Here is a 20,003-nt window from a genome sequence, read left to right as displayed (position 1 = left end):
ATTGAAGCTAAAGTCGTCCATTCAGAAATGTTCTTATGTGAACATACATTTAACATTTAAAGTCTTACATTATGTAACATCATTATGACCATACTGATGCATCAGTGTTTAATGTTTTAGCTGGTTGACGTGGAGCTGATATTAACCACTTATATCCTGTTAAATAGATAAATCTATGAATCATATCGTATTAATAACAATGATCTTTTTTTAACAGTATTATACAAAGATGTTTCTCACTGTTTCCCTCAGTCACTGACACATTATCACCAGATGAATGAGAATATTTTAACAATATTGCTGCCCTTTGTCATCGCTCTTTTTGTCACTTTTTACTTTTTGCTTCAGTGTTGTCTCTCATTGTGTTACACTTCTGTCATTATGTCCCCCCTAAAGGTTTCAATCAGGGTCTGCTATCCAGGAGTCCAAGTCCCTGCAGCCGACTCCAAAACTGCAACAAAAAAAAGTCTCTAAAATGTTTTAATTGCTTGCATTTGTCAGGTTTTGTTCAACTGTTGAATCATATTTCCAGTGAATTTTACTTCCTAAAGTCTGTTTCAAAAGCCCTCTCCACACTGCCAGGAATACAGTTCTGCTGGGGAAATACTTAAACTTTCACTTTTAAAAAAAAGTACTTATCGCCTAAAAGTGAAATTTAAATATATTGAATCTAAAATAACTTCAGTCTATAAACAGTAATGCAGAAACACAGACTACCTCAGGTTGCTAATCCCCCCAGATGAAGTGAACATAGTGAGGAAGTGACCTCAGTGATAGTGAAAAAGTAAAAATAAAAAGATATTTCTCTCTGAAATAAAGTGTGATAGAAGTAGGAAGCAGCAGAAACTGACATGTACCTCAGGATGCTACAGAAGATGAGTAAATGTACTCTGTAACTTTCCACCACTGCACTGTGCACTTCACTATGGACACAGCTCCCCCATCAGGAGGACCACCAGAGTCTGAACAACAAAAACATGTCAGATTGGGGATTATGCAATATTATGCACAGACCCAAACTTTGTAAATATGTATGAAAGTAAATATGGAACTTGCACTTTGTTATATTCTTCATTAGTCACAGTGTGGAGTATAATTAGTCCATCTGAGCCTCTGAAGTGATCAGTTGAGCTGTAGAGTCCGAAGGGGAGCGGTTTCTCTCTCTGCTCCCAGCCTCCGCCCAACCCCAACACCACCCCCCACCCCCACCCCATCCCACTGGACACACAGCCAAGACCTCTGGAGACGCACTCTGAAGAAAACAAAGCAGCAGTGTTTGGTGCTGGTGGATTCTGTCGAGAAGTAGCGAGGCCTTTGGAGGGGCACCCTTGAAGTGCCCCTCTGACAGGCTTCCTCATTATCTGGCATCTCCAGAGTGCCAGCCAACCCCACTGTAGAAGTGGGGGCACAAGGATGTCTCGATCAGCCAGCCCTGGGGGTAGCCAGAGAGGGGAGGGTTGTGCTCTCGCTAAAGGTCCGCTGATTATATCTCAGGCCCAGAGCTTCAGGGATCCCCACTAATTAAAGGTTGTGTCATATCTGTTAGAGATAACAAACCTATGTAGCTCATCTTTTTTCTTTTTAAATCAGGGAGTCCATTTTACAGACTCCCCTCCTCCCCCCTGGTATCTGCAGTTTCCGGCATCATGTCAGGTTGCTGGCTTGGTCTGCATTCAAGGCTGACCAGCTTTCTGCACCCAGAGGAGAGGGTTCCTGTTTAACCTGCCCTCACCCATCTCAGCGTGCCAGCGGTGTTGTGGAGGCATCAGGGATCCTTTGTCTGGAGGCATAATTAAAGCTCTCGTTCATTATTTCTTCACTTTGAGCGCAGATCTGAGTAATTAGGAGGCAGTGCCACAGGGGGGGCTGGAGATTTTATGGAAGCACACACACACACACACACACACACACACACAAAGGGAAAAACACGCACCCAATCACACATGTCTGCACTCATAAAATCCAGAAGAAAGTCTGTCTGTCGACACACACACACACACAAGCAAAAAAAAAAAGCACTTGTTCAATCTTAGCACCAAATGAGCCGCATTCATCTCCCACCTATCTTTGGATGCCAATATCTGGCACCGAGTGAAGCATGCTTTTTCTCCCCTCAAAGCTGTCATGTACTAATGCATTGATTAAAAATTTTGATTAAATGGACAGTTAAGGGAGGAACTGCAAGAGTGATCTGCGATCCATGCCTCAATTGGACGCTAGGATAGGATGCGGGCCCTGGCTTTTGCTGCGTTTGGAGCTCAGGCACTTGCTTCTCTAATGGATTTTGAAACAGAGCTTGGCTTTTATATGGTGTCATTCATCCTCATATGTTTTCGCCTGCCGCGTCTCACAATCACTGCTTCTTTATGGCAAACTAATGCACCCAGTGCTAAGATCAGCAGGTTGGCTCCGGCCATCGCTCACTGAGCTCCGGCCAGATATTAGCACGTTTCAAAAGCTTCCATCGGAGGAGGCAGAGCAGAAGCCGAGGGGCACTGGCTCTGCCTCCCACACCGTCATATATCAACCCTCCACACCATGCCGTCTACACCCAAAACACACACACACACACACACATGCACACACTGAGCTAGTGCTCCTCCTGCTGCTTTGACAATGAAGAAAAGGGTGGTGGTGGGGGGGTGATGGAGCTTTATGGTGGTGGACAGTCAATGTCAATACATCGAGCGTTTTACCACCCTCTTTTCCAAAGGTCTGGCTTGCCTGCGGTTACGAAGTGCTGAGGCCGGGGGTGTGTGTGTGTGTGTGATAGTCCTAGGTGGTGGGTGGAAGACAGGGAAGGGTTTTGTTGAGGCATGGTGGGAGACAACAAACGCAGGCGACGGCTCACGCCCTGTTAGCCCTCTAGGCCGAGAGAGGCTATGATAGAGAGCTGACAGGGCAGAGAGACGGCCAAGCATGGAAATCACATCAGATCAATGATGAAAAATTCAGTGGCGGCAAGAGTTGCTCGTGGGGACGATGTCACATGGTGCATGTAAGCGTGTGACTACTGGATGTATATGGAGAGGCTAATGTGTCACCCAGCAAATATGCATTTGCCCATTTTGTCTTCCAGGGTTGGAGCAGTTGGTTACAGAGGAGCTTAATAGCAGGAAAGAATAAATACAAGAGATACAAAAGGGCATGGTTGTCAAGATGTACTCGTACATGTATACTTCTGTTGGTATTTAAAATTACAAGCCAGTCTCTGGGGCTAACAATCTGTACAACAAACGTTAGTCTCTGTCCCTAAACCCTCAGTTTTTAGCAGGAAAAATAAAATTCATTCACCATACACACACATCTAAATCATGAACTTCACTGGCGCTGGTGATTGCTTCAAACTAACACCACTACCAGCAGTCTACTAATACAGGTACACAAAATATGGTATCAAAATATATTATCCTGCTGTAAACTCCCACTAGCTCTATATTTTCTTTATATATTTCCACAGTTGGAGCAGGTAACAGAGCTACAGTGAACTACACATATCTCAGAGTACATAACTGAAGGGTTTTAGCCACATCTTCTCATCACTTTTTCATCAACACATCCCTTTCTGCCCTGCATTGATCAGACATCACATACAGTCAATGATATATAGTACACCATGAGAAGATAGAGAGGCAGCTTTCCCTTTAATATCCCTGCAGTATAAGACCATTGCGGGCAAGGTTGCAAATCTTAACGGCCTCATGGCAATCACAGATTCACAGACTTTTTGCAAGGCAAGGTGATTTAAGTAAAATAAACTCAATATGCTTTACATTAAAATATATGTGCACTTAAAAAGACCTCACTCAAAGAACACAGTGTGGGTGGGCTGCAAAGCTTTACCACGGAGGATTTCTTCTTCAGTGGATCAAAAAATCTCGATTTGTCGTTACTGAATTAGCCAAAAACAGACATTTTTATCAAGCTATGTCAATTAAATGTACTTCTCTATGATACATGCATTGATATTTCATATAGCATGATTGGAAATTTTATAGTACTAGGTGTGCATTTCTTCATGTTAGTTCTGCACTATCGTGTGTACAGGCTGCTCTAATTTAAACCTAATCCTTACTCCAGCCTTAACTCTACACTCACATCCAAAACATAAAGTATCTGCTGGTAGCAGTGATTCCTGCCGTAGATAGCAACTTTGTTGGAGCAGTTAGTTCATTTTTATAAACCAGAAGTTCAAGAACACACACACACACAACCAAACAGTACTGTAGCAATGCTATGCTAAGTTTAGTACCAATCAATAAGTCAGGCCAATGTTCTCAAATCCAATCCTCAGGGTCCAGACTACTGCTGCTTCTCTCCTCTGCCACCTAGTTAATTGCATTCACCTGTTGTCCCAGGTCTAAATCAGTCCCTGATTCAACAACTAGAGTGGATTCTACCTGGCAGCGGTGACAACCAGAGGTGCTCTACACCCCGAGGACCGAGCGTGAAGATACCTGACAGGACGCGCTGCTGCTGCTTGACAAACACATTACACATATCAGGTGGCCTTCATAGCCAAAATGTCCCACAATTCAAATCTATCCAAAGCAATCATTCTGAAAATCTACCATCCTGGTGCATTTCAGATTGCATCGACGTTCTGTACAAAAAAGCAGCCCTAACCTTAACGGCTGCAGCCCAAAGCGAAGTCAATTACATAGATTGGTGCGGTGACATAAAGTGTATTCCATTTGGGAGCAGATTGGTCATACCCAGTAATGTTCCCTTCCAGCAGGCACACCTTTGACCATTACTCTAAACAGGCAGTTGGGGAACCAGAGACCTATTTCCCACAACTGTGAATGCCGGTGTGTGTCTCCCAGAGGGGTCAGGGGTTCACACTGCAGCTACCATGCTCTCATATTTAGCAGCGGCAGGTGAGAAATGGTACATCAATACTGCCAGACGCGCGGGGCCACAGCGGCCTCCAACACACACATATCATATCAGAATGGGGTGTAAGAAACCGCAGCCAGGCCACGAGGCGTCAGGAAATGTGTGAATGTACGTGTGTCTGTTACTGTGGCACTATTAACATCAAAAACACCTTGACACCTACTCGTGTTAAATGTGTGTTTGGTGGTTTTTAACATACCTTAGTGTATTTAAAAATCATTGGATGGGATCATTGTGGAGACGATCGGTCGCCTCGGATTCAAGCCGTTTGTTTCTCCATCTTAAAACCACATTTCCCATAAACCACGCTGCTACTACTGGTCACTCAAAGGATGATACCATTTGTCTTTCCTCTGTCTTGCTAATTCATTATTAAATTACAAGTCTTTTACTGAGGAAAAATGCCAAATATTCTTTGGTTGCAGCAACGTGAATTTCACATTTTTGGGTTTTGTGGCACAATCGTGTTTGAACCAAAGGCTCGCTGTGTAAGATTCAGTAAAGTGATCATTTAATACAGTAAAATGCCTCATGTTTAATTATTGTGAAATGGAGCACTAAAGAATTTAGATCCAGATTCCAACAATCCTGGCATCCATACATTGGCTGAATGTTTGTATTAAAACTGGTGTTAATATTTTATAGACAGTGAACTCATCAAGGTCTCGCCTCCCAGTTCCATCTCTAACCATTTAAACCCTCCGGTGAGCTTCAGGATATTTTTCGAGCCATACGTACCACCAGTGTCCAGGCTAAAGACTAAAGGTGACTGAGCTTTTCCACTGAAGCCCGGAGGCTGTGGACGTTGTGGTGGCTGAATCAATGGCTTCCTTTAAATCGCTTCTCAAATACCATTTGTTCCAAAAGGCCTTTTCATAAATATGACTCTTGAATGTTTTATGTAGCATATTTTTTTTCCTATCAGTCTTTTTTTTTTTTTTCTTACGGTGCCTGTTTGGTAAGAGCCTGTGTTTTGAGAAGTGCTACTTAAATAGAGGCTCTAAATATAAAGTGTGTGTGGGTGTGTGCCTCTGTCCCAGTCCCAATGTGTTTCCCTCAGTGTTTGTGCGTTTGTTGTCTGTTGGTGTGTCTCTGGCTGTAAATGTGTTTTGTGTGTAGACACCTGCCAGGCTATAAAACCCTCCTGTGTAGCATGAAGTGCCCGGAGCGTCTGCTGTTGTTACCTAAGATCCAACCCTGCCCTCTGACCACATCACCGGCAGCATACAACAGCGACCCTGCCACCTCCTGCATTCTTTCCATTCCACCGCCATCATAACGTAGCTTCGGGGACTCTTCGCACTGATACTGATTTTCCACGGACATCTGCCCCGGAACGATGGCGGCTTGAAGAGAAAGAGTTTAAGAAATTCTGCCCAAAGGAGGTGGAAGAAATGTGAGCATAATATCTCTGAGTGGGAGTCATGAATGTAATATCACAGTGAGCCAAAATGCTGCGATCCCTGCTCAATATTTTAAAAGATGTCTGGTTTTAATGCCGCCCTTTCAAGGGCATAATATCAATGGTTCCAATGGAAAATGTTAAAGTGTCAAACTCTGCAAGGTGCATATCCGTGAGAGAGGAAATTACAAACATACATACTGTATATACACGTGAAGGTGTCATACAGGCAAATGTTCAAGCGCAGCACCCTCGGCGAGAGGGATTGTTTTTCCTGGTCATGCATGTCCATTGTGATCAGTCATGCTCATGTTGCTGTATTACTTCCTGTGATGCTCACTCGCTCTTTCCCTAATGCTTCTTTTTCTCCAGTCTCTAAATGCTATCTGTCAGTAGGTGTTGCAGGGCTGATAGAGGCTCGTCTGTTGCCTTTCTCATTACAGCGGGAGAGACAAAACCCAGCGAGCGCAGTAACCTTTCATGGAGACAGAGGGAGGGAGGCATCCACACAGAGCCAGCACCTCCGTCTACTTGACATAACCCTATTACCGCTTCCTTAATTTGTCCCGCCGTGACAACTCGCAGCCAAAGAAACGGTTAAAAGAATGAGTGAACAAAAGCTGCATTGCATTATGGGGGGGCGGAAGAAGGAGGGAGGGAGTTGTTGAGGGCGGAAGACAATGGGGAGGCAGAGCTGATGCATCAGCCATATTGGATCATTTCTAAAACGCCACACATTATCCAGAGGTGGGCCCTGACATACTCCACTTAACTGATCGCTTTCTGTCTCCGCTCAAATCTTTTCTTTTTTAAAATTTTGTTGTTCACTATTTAACTTTTTGCACATCTGAGGCGTGGGAAGCTTAAAGATGCAACTACGCTGATCAACTTCCACTTAATCAAAAGAATTTGTCAACAGTTTACATGATCAAAATTTCAAAAAGCTCAGAAATGGTGATAATGTTTTATTCTGTTTGGCCTTGTTCTCCTTCGAGAACATCTACTTTTGTTAAATGTAATAATGTTTCTTCCCTCATTTAATATTTACAAACACCAAACCAAGGCTCTAAAGAAACCTTCAGTGCTTCTGCTTTGTTTCCTAAATCTGTTTGTACAAAATATGATCAAAGCTGCACGCAGACGGAGTGTACCTCAACATGAAAATGACAACACCTCAAAAATAACTAAATGACTGGCAAAATGAGTAACAGCTTCAAAATGGCTGATAATAAGAGCTGCTGAAGTACGAGCTCAGTGAAAGTGCCAGACACTCAGACAAATGTGACACTAAATCCTGCATTTGGCACATCCTAAGTAAACAAAAGTGTTGATAAAAGGAAGCCAAAGCAATCTTCTTTTGTGCGTGAAAATTTGCAAAAAAAAAAAAAGGGGTGGGGGGGTGTCTTTCTTTCTTTCTTTCTTTTTCTTTCTTTCTTTCTTTCGTTTTCAGTGGCAGCCCAACATTTCAGCTCAGGCACCTCACCAGGAGCCTCAGCTCACAGACAGACACCGTCCTCTATAATCACACACAACTGGTTTCAACTAATAAGCTGTGATGTTTCTGACAAATGTCTCTTGTAATAATCTGTATCACAAACTGGTCGAACAAAAGGCTGAATTAACCTAAACACAGCTCCTGAAATAACTGTTTCATACTGCATGTTTACTATTCTGACTCACACACTGTGTAAGTACACTTACACATTCAGTCACATACTCATGTAAACTGTTTTAGACTTGTACCCTACACCACCACAACCATCTGTTTGTTATTTAATTTATTTACAGGGGGTAGTGAATTTTAATCAACACTGACATGTAAACATGTCGAGGTAACTGACTAAAAACAGACAATTACATACAATAAAACAAGAACAATGTGATTCTTTGTTGAGATATTAAGGACAAATTTGGGTAAACCTATGAAAATATCACTTCCTTCATCAGTACAGACTTTTGTTACTATGCAAATTAGGATTTTATACACAATACATGATGCATGTTTACAGATTAAAAGGCATCTAAAGCAGGTAAAATGGACCAGCTACAGTTTAAACATGCTGTTTATATTTTAATGCATCTAATCCAATAATCCAAATATCATAATAGAATTCTGTTCAATGAATAACGAGCCCGTTGGAAATGAGATGGTTCATCTGAAGGAGCTATCATATTAAAAATGTCTACAATAGTTTTACATTTAAAACTTAAAGGATGAGGTTGGTACCGTTCTTTATTTTCTTATTGCCAACAGATTCCACAAAAAGAGCAAAACCAACAGTGTGTTAGTTCATCTCTCAACACTTCGTGACTTCTCCTCTTACTAAAGACCTAAATCTTTAAAATCAGTCCACAAATATACAGTTTCAGGTTTTTAAAAAGATTCAAGTAACTCCCTAAAACTGCTGGTCACTGTAGTTTTTTGCAGATGTTACTCAAACAGGAGGAAGTAGTGTATTTCTTGGGGACTATTTTTAGTGGCGGATTAATACTTTGGTACTAATTAAATTGGTGTTTTAGTGGGTATTTCTGGTAGCAGGTGGAGTGTGTTGGATTGAATGGAAATAAAGTGTGGTGTGTTTGTTCCACAGTGCAACAGTGTGGCTCACTGATGTGTTTTTAATAGTTTTTGGACAACAGTGCGGCTCTTCGGCACAGAGGAATAAGATGCTGTATATCAGACTTCGAGGATACATACACAGTATTTGTTAGTGGGATACATATAGTGTTGGTTTTGGTCTGCGCATGGGATTTGTTGACAATAAGAAAAATACAGAATATAAGAAGAATTTTAAATGTGGTACTTCTGCATTGTGGTATTCCTACTAAAAAGGTGAATATGTCTTCCACCACAGGGTGTTTTATGTATCTAGAAGCAGCAACAGCAGCGTGTTTGGAATTTTTATGTGGGGGACAAACAAAAAACTGGGTAGTAGAATGCTTAATAACAGCCTCTATGGCTAAAGAGACTTTTTGTGCACCAGAGATAACTTACTTTTCTTCAAGCCTGGACTCCAGTGAGCACCTGTTTTGCTAAGCAGACTGTAATGTTTGGGAGAAGCATAAAGCGGGAACACACTACATAAAAGTGTCGTTTAGAGAATAATGGAGGGTTTGTGTCTTCCACAGGTTAACGGGCCCACCTGGGGGGCCTCGGCCTCTGTGTCGGTTGACCCTCGCGGCTCGGGCTGATCTCTCTCCCTGTCTCTCTGGCCTCTGATCTGGGCTGCAGCGGTGGCAGCCATAGGTGTGGGTTCAACACCTGAGCGCGGGAGCTGTCTATGTAGAGAGATTAAAGGGCCTGTATCGATCCACGAGAGCTCATGCATTTTGCATGAGGGAGACATTGTCAAAGAGGCGTCTCAGATTAAAAAAAAATAGTAGAGGGAGAGTTCTAGAAAATATGCTGAACTCTGTGAAAAATCTTAATGTTGAAGTGTTATGCATGTAAACTCGCCTTTATATATTGGATTGTCCATGAACTCTCATCGACCCGAGATATTACTCGTTTTTCATTTCTTCTCCCCCTTGCACCCCACCACACCATCCTCTTCTTCTTCTTCTCCTCCTCCATTTTTTTGGTGGGTGAGGTTGTAGCGTTGGGAGTCAGAATGTGAAAAACAAGCCTCCCGAAAAAGAAAAGAAAAAGAAAAACTGGCAGCCAGAGAGTGTCTAATGGCGGCACTGAGTCCGTTGGAGAATTCTCAAGTAGAGTGTGAATTATTTAGGATGTGTGGCTAGTGTGCAGTGCATGAAGCCACCCCGCCCGGCAACCGCCAAGCAGAGTGGCCGAGAGAATTCAGTGTGCAACAAACATTCGTTGGTCTGAGGTCTTTATTTCTCCTCCTCACCATCAGTTTTGGGGGAGTGAGAGACTGAGGTTGGGGCTTTCAGCACAGAAACTGACGAGTAGATTTTAGAGTCAAGCAAAAAACCCTAAATGATTCCTTCTCTGCTTCTGCGCAAGAAATTAATTTGATCACATGAGTATGATCTGCCAAAACAGAGGGAGACGCACACAGAACTCACTTTGACCCATTTACAGCTCCCATGATGCAACTGATTATTCATCATCAACATTTCATGCAGGTCATCATGCATGTTTAAAGGCACGCCACTGCACTGTACTGACGACCCCCCCCCCTCCGCCCCCTCCAGTCTGAGAGCCCCTTAGAGCCTCCTTATCCTGCAAGCACATGTCAATCTCACCTGAACGACCCCGATAACAAGACAAAAGCAATCAATCTCTGATATTGGCCGGGTGGGAGAGTCGGGATAACACAGACACTATCAGCGAACGCCAACAAAGACGGAGATTTTCTGTGCGAGGATGATTAGAAACACGGCGGCTGCTGTGACACGCTGATCTGCGGCGGTTAAACAGAGGCGGCTGTCATCGCTGGCAAATGATGACGCCGAGCGCCGATAGAGGAGATGGGATCTAGGTGTGTGTGTGTTTGTGTGAGTGTGAGGATCAGAGGGGTTGTGTTGATGCAAAACACAGCAACGATTTCTACACACACACACACACAGAGGCAGGGCCACACACATGGAAACATCCAGGCGAGTCAATGAAAAACACAAACATATACTGTACTGTACATGAGCACGTAGCAGTTAGCTTCGACCTATTCAGGCTTTTCAGTGTTTAAACTGATATTTCTGACTGAAGTTGTAACTCTAACTTTTTTACTCTTGATAAAAAAAACTGTCGTGTGATAGTAAAGCTATTTACACTCCCACCTATTCAGCTGTAAGGAAAACTCTGGGATGCTCTCAAGAGACTCACCATAAAAAATATCGAATGATTAAATGAAAAGTCCATGGACATAAAATTGATTGCCAGGTTTTCCTGACTGTTTTATTGCTACTGTGGTCAGCAGACTAACCGTCATCATACTGACACTGGACACTGCTACCTGTGTGATATCCACAACAGGCCTGCAACTAATCAAATGATTTTTTTGAGGAATCAATTCATTGTTTAGTCTGTAAAATGTCAGAAAGCATGAGATAATGATATTCATCAGACAGAGAATTCTTTTAGTTAACTCAGGTAAACATCTTGAGTTGTTGTTGTTGAGTTTGTTTTTAAGGTGTACAGGTCATTTTTCTTTTACTGGAAGAGTGAACACACTGATGTGACACAGAAATGCAGGTTTGCTCACTGAGAACAAGTTGGGTTTCAGTGTCTTTATAAAAAATGCCTGTGCACATGGACAAGAAGAGCTAGGATCCAAATCCATAACCCTGCTGTTCTTCATGAGCCATATTACTCTGTACTACAACAGCTGAAGTGGGGAACAGTGGAAACTGAGCAGAACACACACACACTTATGTGCATGCGTCTATTGTCCTGGTGCATGCTGGGGGTTTTCTTACTCACTCAGCTCATCCTGCAACTCTACAAAGTCAAATATTAGATTGTTTCAAGTAAGAAAATGTAATATTTGTCCTTCACCACCACCTTAATCGAACCCAAATAGGAAAGAAAACGTTTTGTCAAACTCAGTGATTTAAATTTTTGGAACTATATAAGAATGGATAAATAATTTGCTCTTTTCAATGTATATGAGAAAACCATCAAATCCTCGCATTTATGAAGCTGGAATTACTTTTTTTCCTGAGTGACTTAAATGATTAATTGATAAGCAGGCTTGTTATGTACAACTTAACAGTTTCAGCACAAACTCAAAAAAAGATAATGGTAAAACAGGACCTGCCGCATGCTATAACAGCCATGAACGCACGTGCACATGCACTGCTGCAGACTCACTGTATATGCAGGGTTGTGTGAGGGGAATTTTCCAACATCAAAAATCAAAACATTTAAGTAGATTGTACACAAGCACGTCTCGGAAGCTTGATCTTACTAATCTACAAATGGCTTCTTGTTATTAAACTGCTAATTCAGAGGATTAAAGGATCCATGAGAACACAATCCCCTTTACTTCCTTTCCAGGGTACGCTGAAGGTGGCTTAAATATTAATTAAGCACACACACATGTTCGCCCATATGCACACACATACAGCAGTAGTATATACAGTGCTCCCTCTGCTCACGACTAAGTTTGACTATCTGGGAGTTTCCTTCTTCCCTTGTCTCATTTTGTCGAGCAGCTCCGTCTTTTTTTTCCCCTCCTCTAAAAACCTCCATTTCTCTCAGTCACAAACACACACCCAGAGAGCTTGACAATCACACACACAAGCCTATTTTCATATCGCAGACAACCATATCTTACTGATTAATTCCTTTCATTCTTTTTTTAGGATGCTCAGTGCTGTCATCTCCCCGCTCCTCTCCTCTCACATCCTCCAAAATCCTTATTTGACTTCTTTTTTTTTTGCCACAATGGTTCAGGATGAGGAAATAAACTCTGGTTGCAGAGTACAGCGCTCTGTGTCAGGAGATTTCACAGGCTTATGCAACCGAACTCAGAGTGAGAACACACCTGCATGTTTTGGGCAGTGTATGTGAGATTTACTTTTTGTGGCTTGTTCCAGTTGTATTTCCTACTTGTTCAAAAACATTGTTGCATTCAGATTACAGCTCATTGTGGATTCATAAAAGCATGTTGCGTGGAGAATCTAAAGTGTAGCCACAAGATTTGTACCCCCCCCCGAAAAACACCTAATATTTCCATTTTGGAAAGAAGTAACAATCTGAATCATTTTTATTGTACTATATCTCTAACATAAAAAGGACTCAGGCTAAAAAATGTGCTCATTTTGTCAGCCAAGGGTACGCCAGCGCCTTTAAAAAGGACTGTAAATTGTTTGAGTTTCTTTTTTCCTGATTAATAACTTGTTTCCACATTTTTCAAACAGCAGAGATCTCATTTTTTGATTGAATCTGTTATATATAGCACATTATACATTATATATAGTACATTAAGACTGACACTAATAATACATTTTGACATGCTTGCCTTGCTGAAGCTGCACAAACTGCTGATAACGTGGCTTTACACGGTGTATCGCCGCGCCCACATTAAATGAAAAGTTAAATTATGAACCAATCTATTTCTGATTTTAACAACATCCTCCGACGACACATTATTTTAAGTGTTCCTGTAAAAAAGCCATTATGAATATAAAACACCTCAAATTATTGTAATATCCTGATGAAAAGGAAAAGTTCATCTCGTGCAAATTCCTCCTGGTCTTAAAAAGAGACAGTAAATTGACATCGAGTGTCAAGCGTGTAAAAGTCAAAGAGTCAAATCTGCGCCATAGCCCAGAGAGAATGTACTGGGGCCAGCATGAAAAACTACTCACAGCAGATCACATTACCTGCCTTTTTCACTGAAATAAGCAGTGTAATTTATCCTGACCTTTTTAGATTACTATGAATGTGCTGTCTGTGTAATTTTAACTGAAGTCCTCAGCAGCTTTGCTGGTCTGGAAACACTGGCTATGAAACCCGAGGAGGCGGCCGCTGATGAGATCAATGGGCTGATGCCACCAATACAGCAATGATACAATACCAAACAAATACTGAGGGACTGCCTGACATTCACTTCTATTAACACACATCGAGGAAAATCACTTTGTTTCATCATCATCGCCACAACAGAGACTCACCTTCAGACTCTGGTTGAGACTGATTCCTCGCCACTTCTACTGACGGCTAATAACAAAAGTAGAAGCCTGTTTTAGCTGTGACAAGTGTTTCAGGATTAGAATTTCATTCCTAATGGGTTCTCTGGTAACGGTTTAATTCACTACCTATGCGATATCAATTCCATTATAATCTCATTAAGCTATTGCACACTGAGGTGATTTCGAATGAATGTGAAACAGCCAACCGTACGCTCCCCTCTAATTGAGCAATACTTTTTATTCATTATTATTGCCCATTATTAAATTAATGAACTTAATGGACTTATTTTCCAAATTGCAAAGACCCCTGGCAACATGTTTTTAATTCCATTAGCAGACATATTGAACTAAAAAAAAAAGAAAGAGAGGGATACACAGAGGTGTGTGGGCAATTAGCCTACTGCTGCGACAGATCATCAGTGGCACAGTTTCCCTTCTCTCACTAGCAGGAGTTTGTCCATCTTGTCCTGAATCTCTGCTGACAGCAGCTCACCTTCACACACACTCACGTTTGATGTTTTCTGCTTAAATGTCTCTTAAAAACAAGCATTTCTCGTCTGCCTCGGACTTGACTCCATTTTAACCTCTACTCTGACGCCCTTTGATATTAAGACACACTGTACATGACACGACAACATATTTGAATATTGTATTGTAAGCCGAACTAAACATAACCTGAATAATATATGAAATAGATTTTCTGAAATGAGATCTTTTCAGTAACCAGAGGCCGCCACGCAAAATTGCCCAGAAGATGAAAGGATCTGCATAACTGAACGGCCAATCAATATGTCTCAAACTAAAATGGCAAGTCTTGATAAGGTTATTGAATTTTCTTCTTAATTAAAAAGCATACTACTGCGCTCTCTGTCAAATACCACGGCATTGGCTGATGATGAGAAGAGGAGAGGGTTGTCCTTGTTTATTTGTTCATCGCTTTTTGAAATACACCGTCCACGGTGTCGGCACGTCATCAATCAGCGCAGCAGAGAAATTTCTTTTCTGTTTGTCTCTGTCATTTCTTGGGATTAAGCTGTCACCGAAGCTCTCAAACCCCAAGCGATGACATTCATATGGATATTAATTCTTATTACGTGTCATTCATCAGCTCTAAAACTATCAGTGTTATTTATTTTACGCTCATGCAACATCATTTTCCATTTAATGTTTTCTTTTTTCGCCAAAGGGAAAAAAAAAATTTAAATAAACAACCTCATCCTGATATTTTCCTCAGAAAATGATGCAACAACAGAGGCAACACTAATGCATCCATATGCCCATGGATTATGTAACATGCAAGACACTGCATCCGTTTTGTTTAATGTAAACGTCCAGAAGTGGCACACTCTCTTCCCATATTCTAGTCATGAAAATGCATAATTTAAAAGAGCTGAGACCAAGCTGTTCCTCAGCGGTGCAGAGTGAGCGCTGCATCGTATCAATGCGAACATCAGTGGATAGAAAACTCTGCTCCCTGGAGAGGGTGCCATTACATTCAATCGTCAACCGCTGGATAAAACTCATTTCACTCTGCACAGTGTCTGAATGGCTCTATACATTCTGCAGAGGCCACGATGTGATAGCACAGCATGTCAGAACCACACTAAAGGGCTTTTAAAGCAGGTTAGAGCGCCGCACAAAAGCCACTGCACAAAGCCACAGAGCACTGGGGCAGAACGGTGGAGGCACTGCCGCCACAGCTGACCGTCCTCACACAGCCTGAAGGACCCCGGGTAAACAAACGGCACAGAGTTGCCGCTCGTTGGGAGGTCCAAGCCAAGTTGTTGACAACAAGATAATGTCAGCTTCTATTTTTAGATGAATGGAAGCGTCTTCGGGTGAAGTGAGCCTGTTTTAAATATTAATTCCTTGCCTCTGTTTAGCACTTTCTCCATGCACCTTAACAAGAGATTCATGAAAACAACTTGCAGTCAGGATTCAGTTGGATTATATGACGAACATGAACACTTGCTGTTTTTGCTCAGTTTTCATTCTCTTTATTTACAGGCTCGGGGCATCATCGCTACACGTCTTAGCTCGGCACGTCAGATATCATCGTTTCCAGGGTAAGCTGAACTATTCAGACGTGCTGCCATTCGGCATGTGAGCGGCCGTACAACCGCTGAAATGATTAGTTTGTCCAAACATTTTACACACACAGCAGACGTCTGTGTATTAACGGACTGTGAACGCATGAAGCCTCATAAAAACAGTGTATAGCTCTTATCAAATTAGGTGAGCTGATGGTATTAGTGCCGATATGGGATTTTTATTTAGCTGTACCTGGCAGTGATGGTGGCTCTGCAGCCATTTTGTGACACTTAGGCAGCACTTTCCACCAAGTGGGAGATACTGTAGCTGTCAGAAATTCTCAATATCTCCAACTCAAAATTACAACTATTAGGCTGACATGAGCGGTTTCTCCAGCTCAGCTGCACATAATATGATGTGAGCGCTGCATGTGAACCATGTTGATGGGACATTCATTGCCGTAGCACTGTAACAAATGTACTGATAGTGTAAATATGAGAAAAACGTGTGGTCATGGGGGCTACATCCAAGCCCTGTTTTTATCTAAAAACACTTGAATTTTGGTGAATCTGCACCACGCTGCATTAGCTACTGTTTCTGTTCTGGTTTAACATGGCACTGTGAGTTTGGGTGCACAAAGCGTCCATCAGCCACCAGGGATTACGACATAAATAGGAAAAAAAAAGACAAGCAGGGTTTGTATTCTTTGGACATAATCGTGTCATCCTCTCACCTGTATTAATTTGTGTATATATATATATATATATATATATATATGTTTGGGATAAAATGACAACCGTGTCACATTATGCAGCGTTTTCACTGAGAATTATTTATCAGCAGGAGTCCAGTCATCTTTATGGGCTGGCCCTTTGCACGCTGCTGAATATTTCTTTTTCTAGTCGAAGCTTAAACAGGAGCTTTGACCGGCTCACATCGGGCTAGGAAGCAGGCACTAGTTACAAATATACAGCAGGTTATATAATGATCATGAAAACTACATGAGAACGAACACCTCCCCCCTCCGACAAACACACTCAGAAATCACACTGACAGGAGCGTGCACACGTGAGGGTGCACGTAAACACACACACACAGACGCTGGCTGACACCGAGAGAGGCCAAGCCTGACATGTGGTGAGATGAAGTAGCGTTTCTCATCATCCGCTGAGCCTGGCTGTGTCTGACCTGGAGGATGGAGGTAGGCCCGGGGCATGGCCTCAGGACCCGGGCAACCAGAGTGAAAGGGGCCTCCGCCGAGACTTATAAAGTCCCGGCCACAATTTACTGGGAAGGCTCAAATTGTGGTGTCCAGTGGCCACAGTGCGGCCCTGCTGTCAGCGCCACTCTTATTTGCTTCATTCCCTTTGACACTGCCTCTCGATTAGGGTCATAAATTCCATGAAATCGGTCAATAACCTATAACACTAATGTCACTCTCCTGCCATTAATTTTACAGCCTGTGTGCCACACTGTTTCTTCACCCTTTTACGTGACAAGGGGGTTTACACTCACTGGGATTGATTGAGAAGAGTATATAAGAAGCTTTGAATAGAGCTTCTGCAACTGTAAAGATAAACATATATCAAAAAAACGCCAGTGGATAAGACTGTAAGATTAACACCTATATAAATATGGCTGGATCACATTTTCTATACACTTTTAATATTCAGTTTCCCAGCAACAGAATGACTTAAGAAGACCACCTGGAGGATATTCACATTAATCTCTGTGACTGCAGCTAATTTAAATGAATAGGTTGGCTTTCTTTCCTTACTCAAACAACCTATAGAACAACTGCACTTGATTCATCCTGATAGTTTCATTTTAATTGTTTACAACAGACTTGTTTATAGTGTATTTGTTAGTAGTTGGGAATAGTTGCCTACAGTTTCCCACACAGCTCACATCATTAAACATAGATATGTGTAAATGTTCTTGAGTGTCCCCAACACTCGCTCCATCACCCTGAAACACCAAATTTAATGTCTGTCTGAATTTCTTCATTAGATATTCCCTTCTTCTCTATATTCTGAACATTTTCTTTCTTGACACAAATGTCTAAATGCAGTTTTAAAGCTTTCTCCAAACTAAAAAGGCCTCCCTAACTTTTTATATTGAGTGTAAAAATACTGGAATCAAATCACAATGTGTTATTTTATAAATTGTTAAAACTCGAATTAGCAGAAGAAAATACTGTGGACATCACCTCAGTGTTGTGAGAGGGAGCACACATCTGTCACCAGTGCTGAGACTAACTTCTCATTCCTACGCTAATATATGTTAATATATTAACATTTTTATGTGGATAGAAACATGAGGTTAAACAGTCTGTGTACTAGGAAGAATCTGAAGACACCTATCGCAGTCAAATCATGCACCTGTTGACAGTGAACTGAGTCTCACTCATTGGTGAAAGATTAAAACACAAAGCCAAACTGTCCATGCATTTTACACAAGAACAGAATTCAAAGCGTAGACTCTTTTGTACTTGTAAGACTTGGACACTGCTTTAAGGCATCATGCTTCTCTTTTTGTTTTCAGTTGCGTAAGACATTTTTTTTTGACCTTTGTATGATTGTAACTACAAAAATGATCACTCTGCTCTACAAAGCTTTACATCTCAAAAACAGTTTGTGAGAGTGATACTATAACAACCAGAAAACAAGCCAGAGATTTTTGTTCCTGAATTTCAAAGAGTACGACTTGATGAGTCTATTTGAATAACTTGAGTATAAAATAGTGAAAAGCGCACAAATTACATTTGTTGCTTTGAGAGAGAGGGCAGAAGTGGTTTTCTTATCATGCGTGGCAGGTTGCCAGTGGATATGTTGCTGCCGTTCTCACAGGGACCTCTCCTCCAATCTTTTCCGTATGTGAGAGCTGACACTTCAGGGCGTATCTATGGCACAGGCGTGTTAGTGATGCACACACCTTCTGCTGCAACGCTGCAGACGAGGATGAAGGACTGCCATGAGAGACTTCTGCAGTTACTGGCCGACCGCAAAAAGTAAAATAAATAAATAAGCAAAAAATAATTATGGCATTTGGCATCGGAGATGCTCACTTAAACAGACACTTTTTGTTCAAGTACATTTTGAACTGAAAAAGGAGAGGGAAAGGGAACTTCTGCAAATGAATCAGTGCTGAGAGATGCTATTTCTTTCCTTGGATCAGCTGAAGCGGGACATTTTTAGGCCATAGCGTGTAAATTGCCAAGAAATACTTTTTTCCTGCTTCTCCCAGGCTTAAGTGACACATGCTATGATCCTGAGACACAGTTTTGGTCCTACTGTCAATGCTCAAATGATGTCTTTGTCTATTTTTAGGTTTAAGACGTCATGAAATTTGGGGCAAAATCTTTGAACCTTTGCTCCAGTTTCTTTGGCTCATCATTTGTTGGAGAAGCCATAATCTTAATATTTAATTCTCCGAGTCAGTAAGATGTAAAATGTCTGCTTCGCTTTAGTTTAAAACATTATTTTGCATAATCACACATCCCCCTGCGTGTGATTCACTCATCCGGATTTGTTCACTCAGTCACGAGTGAAAAACAGACAATATCACCTCATGTTTTGGCAAGTTGGTGTATGTTTGGCAACTTTCCATCCTACTACTCCACCATCTCCTCCACTCCTCATTGTTGTGCGGTTCAAGCTGCACTCCTTTACTCTCTCATTCTCCTGAAGAGAGAGGGAGGGAGGACCCTTTAAACAACGCCGCCGCCGTTAATCATTAAATCGGATTTTTATTTTTGCCTCCTCTGGAATGGCTGGAGTTGAATTGACACGAAGCCTCGACAGCGGTGAGGCAAAATGGCCGCTCGTAGTAACAGCTCACAAGCCCCTGGACAACCTGAGGCATGGCCATCCAATCCCACATCATTAAGGCTAGAGTCCTTTATTGTGTTGGAGGCATTAAATGGTGCGCTGGCTATAGCCCTGAAGTCACACTCCACTAGGAGAAAACAGCAGAAAAATAACGGCACAGCTGGATAATGACTTTTCCCTGGGAGGCTGACCATGTGTACAAAAGCGCTAATGATAGCAGGTGCAATAAGTGAGCGCAA

At 41.9% G+C, this 20,003-nt stretch overlaps 1 protein-coding gene across 2 annotated transcripts in view; it reads right to left on the bottom strand.

Moving 5' to 3' along the window:
• The window catches only part of LOC108874404 (RNA binding protein fox-1 homolog 3), a 344,196-nt gene that overhangs the window by 83,116 nt on the left and 241,077 nt on the right, over positions 1 to 20,003 (bottom strand). The gene's annotated exons all lie outside the window — the stretch shown is intronic.

This window comes from Lates calcarifer, linkage group LG11 (assembly GCF_001640805.2).
Source record: "Lates calcarifer isolate ASB-BC8 linkage group LG11, TLL_Latcal_v3, whole genome shotgun sequence".
NCBI lineage: Eukaryota > Metazoa > Chordata > Actinopteri > Centropomidae > Lates > Lates calcarifer.
Note: the sequence above shows the minus strand (reverse complement) of the source record. Positions and strands in the feature narration are given on the sequence as shown.